Here is a 595-nt window from a genome sequence, read left to right on the forward strand (position 1 = left end):
GGCCAGTAAATATCTTCAACAAAATTATAGAAGAAAACTTCCCTAACCTAAAGAAAGAGATGCCCATCGTCATACAAGAAGCCTATAGAACCCCAAGTCGACTGGACCAGAAAAGAAATTCTTCCTGCCACATAATAGTCAAAGCACCAAATGCACAAAACAAAGAAAGAATACTAAAAGCAGTAAGGGAATAAGGTCAAGTAACATATAAAGGCAGGCCTATCAGAATTACACCATTAGTCTCACCAGAGACTATGAAAGCTAGAAGATCCTGGACAGATGTCATTCAGACCCTAAGAGAACACAAATGTCAGCCCAGACTACTATACCCAGCAAAACTCTCAATCACCATAGATGGAGAAACCAAATTATTCCATGACAAAACCAAATTCACACACAATATATTTCCACAAATCCAGCCCTACAAAGAGTAATAAATGAGAAACTCCAACACAAGAAGGGGAACTACATCGCTGAAAAAGCAAAAATGTAATCTTCCAACAAAACTAAAAGAAGATAGATACATTAATGGAATGCCAGCTCTAACTACAAAAATAACAGGAAGCAACAAATACTTTTCCTTAATATCTATTAA

The sequence above is a fragment of the Mastomys coucha genome, unplaced genomic scaffold, assembly GCF_008632895.1.
Source record: "Mastomys coucha isolate ucsf_1 unplaced genomic scaffold, UCSF_Mcou_1 pScaffold12, whole genome shotgun sequence".
NCBI lineage: Eukaryota > Metazoa > Chordata > Mammalia > Rodentia > Muridae > Mastomys > Mastomys coucha.